This window comes from Bombina bombina, chromosome 2 (genome assembly GCF_027579735.1).
Source record: "Bombina bombina isolate aBomBom1 chromosome 2, aBomBom1.pri, whole genome shotgun sequence".
Classification (NCBI taxonomy): domain Eukaryota; kingdom Metazoa; phylum Chordata; class Amphibia; order Anura; family Bombinatoridae; genus Bombina; species Bombina bombina.
This window is the reverse complement of record NC_069500.1, coordinates 452,693,707-452,713,133: the sequence shown is the minus strand read 5'-3', so window position 1 is coordinate 452,713,133 and position 19,427 is coordinate 452,693,707.

Here is a 19,427-nt window from a genome sequence, read left to right as displayed (position 1 = left end):
CTAGCCCTTACATGGGTAAGTTGATATTCCAGCTTGCACCACTCTTATTCACTTTGCACTTTATATACCTTTAATAAAAATGATCACAAAGCTGTGTTGAGTATTAGTTTCACATTCCATGAATTTATATTATGAGCCAAATTTATCAGTGGGTGAGTGAACATGGTTCTGAGGGAGTTTGTAGCAAAAAAGCAGCAGAAGTTGATCACCTGCAGTCTGTATTTATTGGGCAAGCAACTGCTTATGCAGTGCTGCCCCCTGATCTCATGTAACCAATCCCAAAAGAGCAGATGAGTGTAGAAAATGTCACACATCTGAGGTGGCAAAATGGTTAGAAAGCCACCTTCTTAAACCTGCTGCTTCTTAATTTGTGGTTAGTAAGCTTAAAGGGACATTATACACTCATTTTCTTCTTTGCATAAATGTTTTGTAGATGATCTATTTATATAGCCCATATTTTTTTTAAATATATAGTTTTGCTTATTTTTAAATAACATTGCTCTGATTTTTAGACTCCTAACCAAGCCACAAAGTTTTAGGAGAATATCGACGTAGACCTACTCCAGTTTGCTCCTGTTTGTGTAAAGGGTCTTTTCATATGCAAAAGAAGGGAGAGGGGGAGTGTCTTATTTCCAAACAGTTTTATACTGGATTTTTATATAAGTATCTGTGCATCTTATTCTTTATAGTATTGTCTATTAAATGCAGTTATATGAAAATTGGTGTATACTGTCCCTTTAAGCAGTTCTATTAATTATTTAATTTATCATTATAGTTTCCTTTTATGCAGTCTATGAGGCCTAATTATCAAGCTGTCAACCGCAAATACGCTGGAATTCTGCAGTGTAATTTTGGAGACCTTGATTCCCCTTAGTTATCAAAGCCTACAGACCGGCAAAAGTTGAAATTTGTGATGTAACATACGATCCGCCGGTCTCAGTCCGACATAGATCTATGCTTACGTCATTGCAGATGTTCTGAATGCAAATTCAGCACTATCTGACTACTTTTTCTAGTTAACAAATATCTACCAGGTACGCTCACCACTATTCCGGCCCAGCGTACCTGGTTTTCAATCCACCGCCCTGGAGGCGGCGGATGCCATAGGAATCAATGGGAGTCTGAAAGCAGCGAAAGCTCATGTTCGCTGCTGCCCTATATCCCATTGATTCCTATGGGAGAATAAAAGTTATGTTTACACCTAACACCCTAACATATACCCCGAATCTAAACACCCCTAATCTGCCGCCCCCTACACTGCCGCCACCTGCATAATGTTATTAACCCCTAATCTGCCGCCACAAAACCACCATCAGCTACATTATACTTATTAACCACTAATCTACCGCCCCGCCAACGCCTACATAAAGTTAAGTCCACTGCAACTAAATCCCTGACCTCCCACATCACTAGCACTTACTAAACCTATTAAACCTTAAACCGCCAGCCCCCCACATCAACATAAACTAAATTAAACGATTAACCCCTAAATCTAACAACCCGCTAACTTTATATTAAATATTTACTCATCCCTATCTTATAATAAATTTAAACTTACCTTAAGATTTAAATTAAACTATATTAAACTAATAATTAACCTACCCTATTATACTAAAATTACATTAAACTATATGAAACTATTAATTAACCTACCCTAACTATTATACTAAAATTACATTAAACTACAAATTAAATTAACTATATTATATATTTAAACACCTAACCCTACTCAAATAATTTAAAACTACCATAAAAAATTACAAAGTTACAAAAAACTAACAACTAAGTTACAAAAAATAACAAACACTAAGTTACAAAAAAATTAAAAAATAAACACTAAGTTACACAAAATAAAAATGAAATGATCAAATATTTAAACTAATTACACCTAATCAAAGAGCCCTATGAAAATAACCCCCCCCCCCCAAATAAAAAACCCTAACCTATAATAAACTACAAATAGCCCTTAAAAGGGCCTTTTGCGGGGCATTGCCCCAAAGAAATCAGCTCTTTTACCTGTAAATAAAAAATACAAATACCCCCCAACAGTAAAACCCACCACCCACACAACAAACCTCCCCAAATAAAAACCTAACTAAAAAACCTAATCTCCCCATTGCCCTGAAAAGGGCATTTGGATGGGCATTTCTGCCCAAACCCAAATCTAAAACTAAAACCCACCCAATAAACCCTTAAAAAAAACTAACACTAACCCCTGAAGATCCACTTACAGTTTTGAAGATGCGACCTCCATCCTCAAAGAAGCCAAGAGAAGTCCTCATCGAAGTGGCAGAAGTCTTCATCCAACCAGGCAGAAGTCTTCACCCAGATGACATCTTCTATCTTCATCCATCCGGCTTGGAGCGGCTCCATCTTCAAGACATCCGACGTGGAGCATCCTCTTCGTACGACGTCTTCTTGAACATTGAATGTTCCTTTAAATGACGTCATCCAAGATGGCGTCCCTTAGATTCCGATTGACTGATAGAATTCTATCAGCCAATATGAATTAAGGTTGAAAAAATCCTATTGGCTGTTGCAATCAGCCAATAGGATTGAGCCTTCATCCTATTTTCAGATCCAATCAGCCAATATAATGCAAGCTCAATCCTATTGGCTGATTGGATCAGCCAATAAGATTAAAGCTCAATCCTATTGGCTGATTGCAACAGTCAATAGGATTTTTCCAACCTTAATTCCAATTGGCTGATAGAATTGTATCAGCCAATTGGAATCTAGGGGATGCCATCTTGGATGACGTCATTTAAAGGAACATTCATTGTTCAAGAAGACGTCGAACGAAGAGGATGCTCCACGTTGGATGTCTTGAAGATGGAGCCGCTCCGCACCCGTCTGGGTGAAGACTTCTGCGGGCTTGGATAAAGACTTTGGCCGCTTAGATGAAGACTTCTGCCGGCTTCGATGAGGACTTTTCCCGGCTTCTTTGAGGATGGATGTCGGATCTTCAAAACTGTAAGTGGATCTTCAGGGGTTAGTCTTAGTTATTTTTTTAAGGGTTTATTGGGTGGGTTTTTTGTTTTAGATTAGGGTTTGGGCAGCAATAGAGCTAAATGCCCTTTTAAGGGCAATGTCCATCCAAATGCCCCTTTCAGGGCAATGGGGAGCTTAGTTTTTTTTAGTTAGGTTTTTATTTGGGGAGGATGGTTGTGTGGGTGGTGGGTTTTACTGTTAGGGGGTATTTGTATTTTTTATTTACAGGTAAAAGAGCTGATTTCTTTGGGTCCATGCCCCTTAAAAGGCCCTTTTAAGGGCTATTTGTAGCTTATTGTAGGTTAGGGGTTTTTTATTTTGGGAGGGGCTTTTTTTTTCTTAGGACTCTTAGATAAGGTGTAATTAGTTTAAATATTTGATCATTTCTTTTTTATTTTGTGTAACTTACAGCCAGATTACGAGTTTTTCATTATGAGCTGCGCGGTGATAACGAGCAGTTTTTTCTCACCACTCACTTTCATACAGCGCTGGTATTACAGGTTTTTACAAACCCGGGGTTAAAAGGCAAGAAGTGAGTGTAGAGAAAAATTTTCCCCCTTACCGCACTCCAATACCAGCGGTGCTTAAGTCATCAGTGAGCTGGTCGTACATACGCTAAGGTAGAATAAATCCAATCAGCCAATAGGATTGAGCTTGCATTCTATTGGCTGTTCCAATCAGCCAATGGAATGCAAGCTCAATTCTATTGGCTGATCCAATCAGCCAATAGGATTTTTTCTACCTTAATTCCGATTGGCTGATAGGATTCTATCAGCCAATCGGAATCTAAGGGATGCCATCTTGGATGACGTCATTTAAAGGTACCTTTATTCATCGTTAGTCCGTCGGAAGAAGAGTATGCTCCGTGTCAGATGTCTTGAAGATGGACCCGCTCTGCACCGGAAGGATGAAGATAGAAGATGTCGTCTGGATGAAGACTGCCATCTGGAGGACAACTTCTGCCCGCCTGGAGGATCACTTCTGCTGGCTTCCTTGAGGACATCTTGCCGCATGGATCAAGACTTCTTCCTTTAAGTGAATCTTTGGGGGTTTGTGTTAGGATTTTTTTAAGGGTGTATTGGGTGGGTTTATTTTTTAGGTTAGGGCTTTGGGCCTGCAATAGAGCTAAAAACCCTTTTAAGGACAATGCCCATTCAAATGCCCTTTTCAGGGCAATGGGGAGCTTAGTTTTTTTTAGTTAGGCTTTTATTTGGGGGGTTGGTTGTGTGGGTGGTGGGTTTTACTGTTGGGGGTTGTTTGTATTTTTTACAGGTAAAAGAGCTGATTTCTTTGGGGCAATGCCCCTCAAAAGGCCCTTTAAAGGGCTATTGATAGTTTAGTTTAGGCTAGGTTTTTTTTATTTTGGGGGGGCTTTTTTATTTTTAGAGAGCTATTAGATTAGGTGTAATTAGTTTAAATATCTTGTAATTTGTTTTTTATTTTCTGTAATTTAGTGTTTTGTTTTTTGTGATATAGCTAATTTAATTTAATTTATTGTATTTAATTTATGGAATTGATTTAATTGTAGTGTAGTGTTAGGTGTGCAGCGCTGAACTTAAAACACTTAAGCCTCCTATATAATGTCCTCCTCCTAGACAAAAAATAATTAATTTAAAGTGTGATAGAGATGATAATAAAAGCATTGCTTTTATTATTATCTCTATCACGCTTTTAAAACATTCTCTGTTGCCCTAAATAGATTCAAATTGATATATTTCAGTAATTTAACCACCCTCCTTGTCTATAACACTTAGAGCTTTTTTAGCGCCTTCTTTAAATTAATTATTTTTGTTAGTGTAACTTAGGTTAGGTTTTATTTTACAGGTAAATTTGTATTTATTTTAGCTAGGTAGTTATTAAATAGTTAATATCTATTTAATAACTATTCTACCTAGTTAAAATAAATACAAACTTGCCTGTAAAATAAAAATAAACCCTAAGATAGCTACAATGTAACTATTAGTTATATTGTAGCTAGCTTAGGGTTTATTTTACAGGTAAGTATTTAGTTTTAAATAGGAATAATTTAGTTAATGATAGTAATTTTATTTAGATTTATTAAAATTATATTTAAGTTAGGGGGTGTCAGGGTAAGACTTAGATTTAGGGGTTAATAAATTTAGAATAGGGGCGGCAGATTAGGGGTTAATAAGTGTAGGTAGGTTGCGGCTACATTGGGGCAGAAGATTATGGGTTAATAAATATAATGTAGGTGGCGGCAATGTCCGGATCTGCAGATTAGGGGTTAATAAGTATAATGTAGGTGGCCGCGATGTTAGGGGGCAGAAGATTAGGGGTTAATATTATTTAACTAGTGTTTGCGAGGCGGCAGTGCGGCGGTTTAGGGGTTAATATGTTTATTATTGTGGCGGTGATGTCCAGAGCGGCAGATTAGGGGTTAAAAAAATTATTTTAGTGTTTGCGATGCGGGAGGGCCTTGGTTTAGGGGTTAATAGGTAGTTTATGGGTGTTAGTGTGCATTTAGCACTTTAGTTATGAGTTTTATGCTACAGCGTTGTAGTGTAAAACTCATAACCACTGACTTTAGAATGTGTTACAGATCTTGTCAGTAGAGGCTGTACTTTTTGGGCTCGCAGGACAGACTCATAATACCGGCGCTATGGAAGTCCCATAGAAAAAAGGGTTTACAAAGTATACGTAAGTCGGTTTGCGGTAAGGCCAAACAAGTGTGCGTTACACCTATACCTGCAAGACTCGTAATAGCAGCGGGTGTAAAAAAGCAGCATTAGGACCTGTTAACGCTGCTTTTTTTACCTTAACGCACAACTCGTAATCTAGCAGTATGTGTTTATTTTTTTTAACTTAGTTGTTAGTTTTTTGTAATTTTGTATTTTTTTTATTGTAGATTAAAATCATTTGAGTAGGGTTAGGTGTTTAAATATATAATATAGTTAATTTAATTTGTAGTTTAATGTAATTTTAGTATAAGTTAGGGTAGAATAATTATTAGTTTAATATAGTTTAATGTAATTTTAGGATAATAGTTGGGGTAGGTTAATTATTAGTTTAATATAGTTTAATGTAATTTAGTATAGTAGTTAGGGTAGGTTAATTATTAGTTTAATATAGTTTAATGTAATTTTAGTATAATAGTTAGGGTAGGTTAATTAATAGTTTAATATAGTTTAATGTAAGTTAGTATAAAAGTTAGGGTAGATTAATTATTTGTTTAATATAGTTTAATTTAAATGAGTTAATATTTAATATAAAGTTAGCGGGTTGTTAGGTTTAGGGGTTAATAGTTTAATTTAGTTTATGGTGATGTGGGGGGCTGGCGGTTAGGGGTTAATAGGTTTAGTAAGTGGTAGTATTGTGGAAAGCCAGAGGGTTAGGGGTTAATAAGTTTATTCGAGTTGCGGTAGGCTCCGGGAGCGGCGAGATAGAGGTTAATAACTTTATTTAGTTGTGGCGGGGTCCGGGAGCGGCGGAATAGGGGTTAAACAGTTTAGTATAGTGGCAGTGTTTAATGACAGTATACAAATAAAGCTGTGAAAAAGCAGAAGAGCAGCGAGATCGATGACTGTTAGTTAACAACAGTCCGCTGCTTATCGCCCCGTACTTGGTGCGTGGCTTTTTGACAGCTTATTATATAAATATAGAGAGTGTATTCAGGTCCGCAGCCACGATGTTAGGCGATGTCATGCGAGCGTATTGGTGCCAGCGAATGCAGCACAGTTGACGGCTTGATAAGTAGGCCTCTATGTATATTTTGTTCCCTTTAGAGTGTTTGAAACTCCTATGAAGAGCCTTAATAACGTTTTTTTATATATAGTTTTTCTTATGTTGATAAATAATTTCTGGTGATGTAACTATTCCACTTCCAATGGACTGGAATGTCATATTAAGGAACCAAAAAAATCATATTTAATTCTATATATCTGCTTTACAAACATTCATATATTGCAATTGGGGCCACAACTTTAAGATGTTTATGCTTCATTTATTTTGTTTGTGTCTGTAAAAATTAAACTGCAGAAATTTCATAGCGAGAACTTTTAAACATAAACCATTTACTTGAAAGCAGTTCATTCACTAGCAGTTCCTTCACTTTCACATGACTGCTTTCTAGTTGCAATTGTCAACCGTGCTGGCAACACTTTATAACATTTCAAATATATTTCTCAGGACATTAGAAGTCTTGCCAATTTTTAAATGCCAATTTTTGACATGTAATCTTAAACTAAATGTAATATTAAGTGAAGTTGGCATATGGTTGGGGGTTCCTAAAAGTCAGCAAAATTAATTTCAATCAGAGGCGTATACAGTTTAAATACTGTAGATACCAATTTAAATATATGCAACATGTAACACTATTGGCTAATTTATAAACACTGTCAAATGATTTAAGAATTAATTATGCCTTTCACCATGGGTTGGATTTTATTAGATGTGTCAATAAATACTGAGGATATTTTCTGCTATTCTTTATAGTCATTATATTAGAGTTGCTATTTGTTTAATAAGCATATGCTATTTTTTGAGGTTAAAATCTTACTTAATCAGTTTACTTTGTAAAAACCACCCATAGTGATGTATAATAGAAATTAAAAGGAAAATAAAAAAATAAATTAATAAAAATACTTTACAAAACAAAAACAAAAAAACACTGGAATAGCTACAACTATTTTATTCTTCCAAACACCTAGATCATTCATGTGTTTCCTTTTGAGCAGCAAGAATTGTTTATAAGGGGAATTAATAGAAATATCTTGTTGACTGAAAGGAAGAAAATTAAGATTCAGTCCAACTGAAAATTAAAATTGTGTGGAAGGAGATAAGGAAACAAAAAAAACTGTCTAAGGGCTAGATTACAAGTGAACTGGCAGTTTGCGCTGCTGCTCGTGAATTAACTCCGCTAGGCTTAGACTTTTCACGTGCGACGGCTAGTGCGTACTTCAAGTTAAACATTTTCGCTTGAGTGCTAACTCAACGCACGCAAAAAGCCAAACTTCGAATAACCCTGTTAGCATATTACCCCATAGACTTCGATGGAGCTGGAAAAATGGAAAAAAAAGACAACATCCTTACTAAAACACAAACTTTATCGCATTTTCTCAAGTGCGCCATTTTAATATTTCACATTCCTATGTTCTTCACAAAGCAGAATATGTTCTATTTATTCATAAATACATATTTATATATATATATATATATATATATATATATATATATATATATATATATATATATATATATATATATATATATATATAAATATCTGAGACTTTTAAACTGATGGACTTTGGTTCCACACAGACTAACTGTGTCTGTTTTACATCACGGAGGATCATCCCTTAGCAATTGCTACACTTGCTTTTCCATTACGGCTGGGGTGCCATATCGCATAGAGGACTCCCTCCCCACACCAGTGGAATCTCAGTCTGGGAATTACGTTTTTTATGCTGTTTTATACGTTTTATCCTGTAAGTAGCCATTTGTCTATGTGCACTTACCTAAAATAAAATTTGCTACACTTAAATCGGGCTGCGGCTGTCTCTGCTTTCTTGTTACATATTTATATATATATATATATATATATATATATATATATAGACATAGATATATACAGATATATAGGAATATTTATTTAAAAATACTTGCCCTACGTTAAGAACATTGGAATGTGAAATATTTACAGTACATATACAGTTAAAAACTTTATTAAAAATGAATATTGCATTAATATGATTTTTCATGTTTTTTGCTTCTTGACTGCATAGGGCTCCACTGCGCACACACACACACACGTATATATATATATATATATATATATATATATATATATATGTTTTTATGTCTGTATGTTTGTAAATACATATATACACATATAATTACATAAATACATATGTCACTCTGTAGAGTAGATCCCTCCTCAAGCTCCCACCTCCCTGACCCCCACCCCAAACAGCTCTCTAACACTCCCCTATCCACTGCTCCCCATCATATTTGTTACTGGCGGCCCATCTGACTGAAATTGGAATGTTAAATATGTAACATATACAGTAAATCACATAGATGCTTAAATACATATATAAAGACACACACACACACACACACACACACACACACATATACATACAAACATATACATATGCATAACATAGATACACATATTTAGACATTTTTATGTATGCATATATTTTTTTGCAAACATCTTATACCATCTATCTTTGAGGCCTTATAACTTTTTTTTTTTTAAATTAACACATTTTTAACAGTGTTTAAATAAGTGTACCAGTGCTTTTAAATGTATTTATGTTGTGTTTCTTGCAAGTGTTTTCTTCCCCTACTTTTTAGGTGAGCTCTGAAGTCGCACTTATCTGACCTGTTACATTTTATTGCATTTAAGCAAACACATTTTCTTTCAACTTGTAATACAAGCGCTAGTTCCGCCTCAAACAAAAAGTTGAGAAACACCCGATACCACTCGCACGCTACAGTTACTGTGCCACTCATAATCTAGCCCTATATTGGGGCCGCAGACCAGTAATTTAGAAATTAAGGGCCACAAATCAATATGTTTAACCCTTAAGGCAGTGCTTTCCAAACTGTGTGTTGTGACACGTTAGTGTGTCGGCGGCAGTGTGTAGGTGTGTCCCCGCTTAGGCACTAATTTCTTTTAATTTAAAAAAAAATATATATATATTTTTTTTTGGTTTCCGACTTTCCGCCTGGTTACTACACATGTTTAATACCTAGTGGGTCACAGATCATCTTAACCTAGGAAATGAAACTATTCCCATTAGGACTTTGGCGGCACATTGGCTCCTGACTGCACATGTAGTCTCCTCAATTAGCTCGTGACTTCATGTGTAGTCAGTGAATGCGACAGGAGTGTGTTCGCAGTGCAGGCAGTAATTAGTTGAACTCTCAGAGGTCTGAGGGCAGCAACTTAAATGCTTAGCTGAAGTCAGAAGTCAAAGTGTTTTGTTTTTTTGCAGCTAGCTCCTAGTAGTGCATTGCTGCTCCTGCTTTTCATATATGGATAGAAAGTAGAAGCTTAAAAATGGTTGATGATGAAATGCGAGCGTCTTTATCTAATATTCCATCAAATATTCAGAAACTGTGTTCATCCCATCAACCTCATAAATCCCATTAAAATAGTAAGTAGCTATTGGTGATATTATACTTTTTTTTTAATTCTTGCACATACATACTATTACTTGTAAATACATTTCATTATTATATAATTTATGTATGTGGCCGTATCTCCTAAAGCAAGTTAAAGCAAGTTAGTTTAACCTCCTGTTTGCTAGTAGAACTTTGTAATGCAACCCTAGGGGACATCTTATGTTTGTCTAAAAGAGTAGCCGGCCTTGCCCAGAAATAGTAAGCAACAATCCTACAAATATAACAACTAAAAGAGAAGATTTTAAATGTATTAAAGTACTTCTTGTATTAATTACACCAGCTTATTATATGAGAGCTACTCCTATCAAACAGTGAATAATTGCCATGTTCATTTTTATTTCAAATTAAAAAAGATCATTTTTACCTTCTTAATGCGAAATATATGGGTTTTTTTTGGGGGGGTTTTTTTGGTAAATATAGCTATACCTAAATATCTATTTGAATATATACAGGTAACACAAATACACACGCATACGTATATATATATACCCAAGCACTGATTAAGTGGAGTTGCTGGGTTTTATAGGGAATAACTCTTCCTTTGGGAATGGTTCAGCAGGATGAGAAGACAGAGAGGTTGAGAGAAGAGGGCTTTCAGAGTGAGATACCAGCACACTGGGTAGACTGCACAAAGATGGACAAGGCACAGACCTCACACATTGCATGGCAGGTTAAACCAATCTCTGTACAGCACAGATTGCAACCGGTTCAGTGATTATCTTTCTGCATTTATGTATAAATTTGTCTTATGATCTGGTTTGATGTTCACCTAAGTTACAGTAATCAACAAACACAATCTGTTTTAACTAATAGCACACAAATTATTGCATTGTTCTTGGGGATATTGTATAAATAATTAAAAAAATAATAATATAATAATAACAGTTTAGGTTGGAAAAAGTATGTGAAACCCTATGCTAATGACTGAAACAAAAGCAAATTAGGTTTAGAAATGGTCAAGTCTGGTGTACAATTAATGAGATGAGATTGGAAATGTGGATTAGTGCTACTTTGACTTATAAAAAGCACTCAAACATTTGCTATTCATAAAATACATTTGTTGATATGAGTCTTGCTTCACAAAAAAGAGCTCTCAGAGAACAAGAATTGTTGTGTTGTGTTGCTGAAGAGGGTTACAAAGTTATCTTCAAGAGCTTAGATATTAATCTGTCCACTGTTAGACAAACTGTCTATAAATGTAGATGATTTAGTATCATGACTTATCTCCCTAGAAGTGGCTGTCCAGCCACGTTTATTCAAAGGACACAATTCTCAATGAGGTAAAAAAGAACCCTAGAGTGACAATTAAAAACTTGAAGAAATCAATGAAACTGGTTTTCATCTTTGTTCATGAGTCTACAATACAGGAAACATTGAACAGGCTTGGTGTCCATGTCAAGACACCACAAAGATAGCTGATGCTTTCCAAAAAAATATTGCTACGAGCCTGAAGTTTGCCAAAGATCACATTGACAATCCACAACACTACTCGGAAAATGTTTTGTTGTGTGGACTTATGAAACTAAGATTGAGTTGTTTGGAAAGAACATGCAGCACTATTTATAGCGTAAAAAGGGCACTGCTTACCAACATTAAAAAATCATCCCAAAGGTTAAGTGCAGTGGAGGAAGCATCATGATTTGGGGCTGCTTTGTTGCTGAGGGGACTGGACCACTTGCCATTATTGAGGGGGAAATTACTTTCCATTTTATCAAGATATCCTACAGAATAATATCAGGGTGGCTGTGCACCAGCTGAAGCTCAGTAGAAGTAGCTCAGTAGAAGATGGGTGATGCAGCAAGACAATGATCCTAAAAATATAAGTAAATCCACTACAAAATAGCTTCAGAATAGCTGAGTGGCCACTCTTTTTGGAGTGGCCAGTCAGAGTAGAGACTTTAACCCCATAGAGATGCAGTGGAATGCTAACATGAGCTACACTTAAACCTCACGAAAGCTGTTCACACCAGATATCCTAAAAATATGGCTGAGCTGAAGCAGTTCTGTAAGGATGTGTGGTCCAAAATTCCTCCTGAATGTTGTGCAGATCTAATCCGCATCTACCAGAAATGCTTGGTTGAGGTTATTGCTGCCAAAGGAGGTTCAACTAGCTATTAAATCTACGTGTTCATTTACTTTGTTCCACAGCATTGTGAATGTTTAATTGGATGTGTTCAATAAAAGCATGAAAAATTATAATTGTTTGTGTGTATTTGTCTATACTTGTGATGAAAAGGAGATGGCATTTTATGACCAATTCATGCAGAAAACCAAAGGGTTCATATATTTTTTTCTCGCCACTATATATATATATATTAAAAGCAGAATGGAAAAAGTTTGCTTCCCGGAACCTGTCAACCTGGCATTGTGGTGAGCTGACCACCCTTAACAGTGCACAAGCAGCGGCATCTGTTGAGAATGGGATGATTTAACTCTGCGATGCTCACACAAGCCTTAAACACTGAGGTTCTGAAGCTGCATCTGCAGCTTAATAAATGGGATCCATAATCATATTCAAGCAATAACTTTATAATAAATTGCTTCAATACATCAGAACATTTTCTTTTTGTAGTTTTATGTCCCTTTAATATTTGTCAGGCTACATTTAACTTTCTCTGCAACTAATTTACAATTAAATGATAACTTGCAAAATGTAAAGTAATTGATTGCTTTAGAAATGCTCCTTTGAATTAAAACATTGTTCTAATTCTGCAAATACATTCCCATTGCTAGAATCTAATAAAATATCTAATGTCTTGTTTGGAAAATTAAAATACTTGAGAATCATTTTTTGGCTGTAATTTTTATTAGCAGATATCACACACAGTCTAAGAATTCATGAAGGGTTTGAACAGAGAACAGCTACTAACACATTCATTAAATGTGCTCCACTGCAACTATAAAAAATCAATTTAGTTCACCAGGCTTTCTGAACTAGTGCCAGTGGCAGGGAACTCATCATCTCTCAAAGCACTTCAAATCTGAAGTATCACAATGATATTAGCTGGATTGTAGTATAATAATGCTCTATTGTATGAAATAATCACATTTGAAACTGAAAGAAAAAAAAAAATACATTGAGTGTTCTGGTTACAGCTTGCTTTTAAGGTTTAAGTTGAAGTGTATAAATTGATTCACCTAGCAGTTATTATTCAGAGCCCCAGAGAAGTCCCTTAAGTGGAATTTAAAATAATAAAAAAAAAACAACAACAACACATTTTCCAAATTATCATTGACCTATATTAACAGTCACTTCAGCATGCATTGGATACTGCTGAGCAGAATAAATTACATATCTTGTACAGTGCTGTATTCAGCTATGTTCTATTGATCTGCCCTGCTGGCTAAGGTTTTTCTTGCATCCTCAAAAACCTAGATGAACAGCTGGTTTGTCCTTTCCTAGACAGCATAATATTTATGCATATCTGATATACCATATCAAATGCATAAGGTTTAAGTGTAGCTCATGTTAGCAACGTGTGCAATCTGCTGCCTGCCTATCATCTATCTATCTATCTGTCTATCGATCTATCATCTATCTATCTATCTATCTATCTATCTATCTATCTATCTATCTATCTATCTATCTATCTATCTATCTATCAATCATCTAATCTGTCTGTCTGTTTGTCTATCTGTCTTTCTGTATCTCTGTCTATAAGCCCTACCTGTTTGTTTCTCTAATATGTTTAACTTATAATTTATTTTTTTAATTTATATAGCTGCAAAAACAGATTCATAGAATAATATTCAAATTTGTCCTCTGAAATAAGTAAGATTATTTATTGATTTGGAGAAATTGTGAACAGCTGTTTTTTCATTTTTCAATTATTCTATTATTAAGGACTTTTATGTGTTCTAAATTTTTTCTACAATTCTGAAATCTTTATTAATTTTAGATTTACATTTTAGATTTACAGGTCTTTTTAGGGTATTTAAAATTCATCACTAGGGGCTCCATGTACTAATAATCCCCCAATAAATAGACATGTCTAGCCCGCCACGAGCAGTGGCGGATTATTGATAAATTTGACGCCTCGCTCGCCGCGACTTAGCTAATGTATTTAAATGTCAGTAGAATTGTATGGCCAATTATTAACATGTGACATGCAAGGTTTTTTGTTTTTTTTTTAAATAATTTTTTTATTGTGGGTTGAAGAAGCATACACGTATAAGTACAATTAATAAATGAATCTTACAAACAGCAGTCTCTATAGCAATAAGGGGACATACACATAAGTGATTACAGATATTATGACCATAATAGACAATAATATATATTCTGCTGTCTAAATAGTTAATTAAATGTGTAACAAATGATAACTAGTTTGAAACCCTAATTTTATCTCCTCCTTAGAATAGGGGAGGCCACTTTTGTACCTCCAGTGTAATTAATAGTGTATAATATGAGAGGATAATCTTATAATGAGGCCACTTTTGGGCTTTAAGTAAGGAAGATGTACATATGCTGGGAGCCAAAATACCAGAATATAAAAATGATTTATAAGGAAAATGTGCTGGGGAATATTATATATTAACATGGCCCTGGTCTAGGGTTAGTATACAATACCTCCTAGGAGGGTTGACAGGGATAAATCAGAAATACAGTCCAACCAAGAACTCTGGTAATATAGTCACAAGGACCACAAAAGAGAATATATAAGGGTCCAGAAGAGCACTATAGATATTGCGCCTTATCTCTTAATAGGATTAGGGTTTAACATTATTACAAGTAGACAAATTATTGTGAACTTTACAACATCAACACTAAACATTTAAAAAAAAGATAAAAATTTGACTTTGTCACTTACATCAGAGATAGCTAGTATAATTGTACGTTGCCTTGGTATGTTATGATAATTGATAACTGTGACATTCTTATGGTAAATAAGGAGCTCAATGTCTAGTAATGGAAGTCTATATTAAATACTATCTACCAAACTGTAAGTCAAATACTAACAACTCAGGAAAATGTATAACTATGTTATAACCATTGTGAACAAGAAGTTCTCTTCTAAGATATACTTTAATGTCTTACTGGTAAGCTAGTTCAGCCAGATTAAAGTATTGGAGGCATAGGGGAGTTGACCTTTGTTACTTGTTAGGAAAAAAAAATTGTTAGGCAGGTATCCCCTATCTAGTCGTTAGGAAGTGCGAGACAGAAAGGGCCTACCGTACACTTATAATAAAGGCGAGCACCTTAGTGGGGTGCTATACACCGCAGCCATGGAGATGTGCTAATATCAGTATCATAATAAGCTTCAAATCTCACATAGACCCACGGCTAGGGTGCACAATCCTATCATGTCAATATCTCCCTTCTATGTTGTGCACACTCTTTTTGCTGATACTAGGCATGCATGTAGTCCTAACATTCTAGGGAAAGAAGGTAATCTCCCCATAATTAGTCTAATAAAGGTCTCATGAAAACATTTGGAGTCAAGTTATAAGGCCAACTATCTGTCAGGATCAGATGTTGGCACACTTTCACTTTAAGATCCTATACCATGTGACTGGCACATCCTATAAAAGCCTAGCTTTGATGACCTAACGTTGCTAGGTAATTTGATTCCAGTGGACTCTACTCTGGCCTCATTTTGATTTACTGCTGACTTCGAACTAACTTGTTCCACTCCTCTACAGGTTTCCTAACCGCAGCTTGCTACTCTAACTCTGGGCTGTTCTTACCTTATTGTGGGTAATCTCCTTACAAGTCAGCATTCAAGCTCTCTCCTGTTTGACGCTCCTGAATCGTCTGATCAGCAACACGCCGGAGCATGTGACATCATTCTGCAGAGCGACGTGGAGAGACACAGACACCGGACTCCTTACAGCAGCACCGCTTCCTACAGCTAACAGCTCCAGTGGTCAGACCGCCAAACGGTATGGTCAGAATAATGTTTATTGCTTTCTCAGTCCTCTGCCAATGACATTTGTAAATACATATATAGCTGCTGATTCCACTATACCTGCATTGTGTTTTTCTATCATGATACAAGTGACTATTTGCTATCACATCTCTGTGTCATATGCTGCAGCCATATATAAGAAGTCATAAAAACTACTAACAGTGGTAGATGGATTTATATTGCAACAAATACTTATGCATGTTATTTCTGCCTTTACATACAGCTGTTCAACAGCTTTAATGACCAAGGATCTTAACAAATCTGTCTCCTCCTTTTAGCAAGGATTTCCTTCCTGTCACTTGTAATATTTAGAATACCTAGTTTAGTGTTAGATAGAATAGGTTTCACTTCCTTTGCATCTTCATGTGTATAGGTACTATGAAGTACTGCTCCACATACAAACTGACCTAATTAAGGTCGCCCTCAGATCAATGAGCAAACTAGGGTTTGTCCGTGTGACAAGTCCCGCCGTGGGGTGTGAGACTGAGTGGTTGAAGGTATATGTACATAGCTATAATGTGTTTGTGCTGAATCCTCACATATTACCTAGCCTAAAAAATATAGTTCACCCTGTGTACATATATATGTTTTCATTCACAGAAAATGGATGTTGCAGAGCTGACTAATCGTGTTGGAACTCTCGCACAGAATATGGATCTCATGATCCAGGGATAAAGAGATATGCAAGCTGAAAACCAGGAGCTGCGTACGTTTATACGTGACCAGGCACAACTCAAATCTGCTAACACTGAAGCCCCACCACCTGAGCGTATACTATGTCCTCCTTAAAAATTTTCAGGTGATAGGTCCCAGTTTTGTGACTTTAAGAATTCCTACACCCTCTACTTTTCTCTCAAAGCACACAGCTGCCCCACAGATAGGATAAAAGTCCTTATGGTTATTTCCTATTTAAGTAGTGAGCCAAAGAGTTGGGCTAACTCATACTACGAGTCTGATGATCCTATATTTGATTTGTTAGAGTCCTTATTCTCAGCTATGTCTCTCCTATATGAGGACCATGATAAGCAGACCAGCGCTGAGACAGCTATCAGGTCTTTGAAACAAGCACAGCGTCCTGTGGAAGAATACATAGCTGAGTTTAAAAGGTGGGCACCAGATATCATGTGGAATACCCAAGCCCTGAAAAACCAATTCCGCATCGGCTTATCCGACTCGCTGAAAGATGAACTTGCCCGTACAGAGACAACCTCGAGAACTTAATGTCTCTCACTATCACTATAGACTGCTGCCTCAGGGAGAGGAAACATGAAAAGGGCTCCTCAGAACATACCTATAAGAAATTCTATACCCCTAGTATGTCCTATCCTACTAAGAACCAAGATGAGCCCATGGACATAGCTTTTGTTCGTGGTCCTCTTAAACCTGAGGAAAAGACACAACGACGACTCAACAACTTGTGCCTCTATTGTGCCTCCAAAGACCACACTGTAAAAGAGTGCCCACTCCTGTTAAAGTCAAGAAAGGGTAAGCATGATAGGGACATGCAAGTGAATACAACTGCCTTAAGTAATAGCTCACATTTTAATCATTCTGTTTCTCTGCAGTGGGATCATCAAGTGGTATCCGCAGTGGCAGTGATTGATTCTGGAGCCTCAAACAGCTTTATAGATACCACTTTTGCTCACTTGTATAAAATACCACTAATAAAGAAATCTGTCTCACTGGCAATCCGAGTCGTTGATGGTTCCTTGATCAATTCAGGCCCCATTACACATCACACCACACCTATAAGGCTAGAGTTCCCTAATGGTCATTCTGAACTATGCACTTTTGATGTTATACACTCTCCTCTTTTTCCTATAATCTTGGGCTTTGATTGGCTAAAACAACATCAACCCACAATACATTGGCTTCAAGGCACTCTTACCTTTGACTCACATTACTGCCTAGGTGGATGCATGCCTGTACCTATTCTGTTTCATACCTCATCACATCTCATCCCAGACGTTTACTCTGACTTAGTAGACGTTTTTGATAAAAAACAGGCTCAGGCCTTACCTCCCCATAGACCATTTGATTGTCCTATAAACCTTCACCCTGGTTCAAGAATACCAGTAGGGCATGTGTACCCACTTTCATAAGCTGAACTCACTCATCTTAAACAGTATCTTAATGAAAATTTAGACAAAGGCTTTATTAGGCCGTCTATATCACCGGCAGGAGCCAGAATATTTTTCGTCCGTAACAAGGATGATACCCTTAGGCCAATCATTGACTATAGGGAATTGAATAAATGCACAATAAAAAAAACGGTACCCCCTCCCTCTTATTCCGGAGTTGATAGAGCGGTTACAAGGCGCCAAGATTTACACTAAGCTTGATTTAAGAGGCACATACAACTTGGTAAGGATCAGAGAGGGAGATGAGTGTCTCACAAAGTTTCGCACCTGATATGGCCTTTACGGATATCTAGTAATGCCATTCGGGTTGTGCAATGCACCCGCTACATTTCAGCATTTTATTAACCATCTATTCAAAGATCTTCTAGATACGTGTGTAGTAATCTATCTGGATGATATCCTTATATATTCGGATAACCTGGAAAACCACGTCACCCATGTGAGGTCTGTTTTACTCAGGCTTAGAGAGAATCAGTTGTTAGCTAAATTCGAGAAGTGTATCTTCCATTCCGATTCTATTTCCTTCCTTGGCTACCACATATCGCCCATGGGTATTCGAATGGAAACTAACAAAGTTGATGCCATCACTAATTGGCCTCCTCCCACTTCAAAAAAAGGAGGTTCAGAGATTCCCAGGGTTTTCAAACTTTTATAGGAAGTTCATAAAAGACTTCTCGGCTATAGTGAAACCCATAACTGCACTCACAAGAAAAAAATAATAATTTATTGTGGTCCCCACAAGCTGAATTTTCCTTCAATATACTCAAAGACAAGTTTGTCACCACTCCTGTTCTGCAGTTTCCAGATCCTGGAAAGCAGTTCTTTCTCGAAGTGGACGCTTCTGACTTTGTGCTTGGGGCAATTCTCTCCCAAAGGCTATCAGTGGATGACCCTCTACACCAGGTAGCATATTATTCCAAAACCATGAATTCAGCTGAACTCAACTATTCGATTGGCAAAAAAGAGTTGTTAGCAATCAAGGCAGCCCTTGAATTCTTGAGACACCTACTAGAAGGCGCAAGCCACCTCATCATCATCTACACAGACCACAGGAACCTACAGTATTTGAAAACCAATAAGACGCTATCTGCCCGGCAAGTCCGTTGGAGCCTCTTCTTTACTAGGTTCAACTTTCTGATCACCTATCGCCCAGCTACAAAAAATCTAAAGGCTGATGCTCTCTCTAGATCCACACCTAAAACCCATAGTGAGTATGTTTCCAAGACTGTAATTC